Consider the following 712-nt stretch of genomic DNA (forward strand, 5'->3'; position numbering starts at 1 on the left):
TTGAAAAATGGGCACAGAATATGAACAGACACTTCACCAAATTAAGACATTCAGATGGCTAACAAAACACATGAAGAAATGTTCAAAATCCCTAGCTCTAAGAGAAATGCAAATCAAAACAACTATGAGATATCATCTCACGCCAGTCAGAATAGCAAAATTTAACATAACAGCATGCAACTAATGCTGGCGAGGTTGTGGAGAAACTGGAACCCTTATTCACTGTTGGTGGAAATGTAAAATGGTGCAACCACTGTGGAAGGCAGTATCGTGCTTTCTCAAAAAGTTGCAAATAGAGCTACCATTTGACCCAGCAATTCCATTACTGGGAATATACCCCAGAGAGACCATAATGGCTATCCAAGCAGATATGTGCACACCCATGTTTATCTCAGCTTTGTTCACAATAGCAAGGAGTTGGAAGCAACCTAAGTGCCCATCAACAAACAAATGGATAGAGAAGTTGTGGTATATTCACACAATGGAATACTATGTTGCATTGAAAAATAAGAAACTCATGCAATGTTATTCAAAATGGGTGACCTTGGAGGACATTATGCTGAGTGAAATATCTCAGTCACAAAGGGACAAATACTGCATGCTGCCACTGTTATAAAACAAGACTGATATCGGGGTTGTGGGGAGACTGAGAAAGATGGGTTATATAATGTATACTGCATTGAATCAGGTGAGGGAGAAAACTGTTTAAAAG

This window comes from Elephantulus edwardii, unplaced genomic scaffold (assembly GCF_000299155.1).
Source record: "Elephantulus edwardii isolate Elephantulus edwardi_28Jun2011 unplaced genomic scaffold, EleEdw1.0 scaffold00246, whole genome shotgun sequence".
In the NCBI taxonomy this organism is placed as follows: domain Eukaryota; kingdom Metazoa; phylum Chordata; class Mammalia; order Macroscelidea; family Macroscelididae; genus Elephantulus; species Elephantulus edwardii.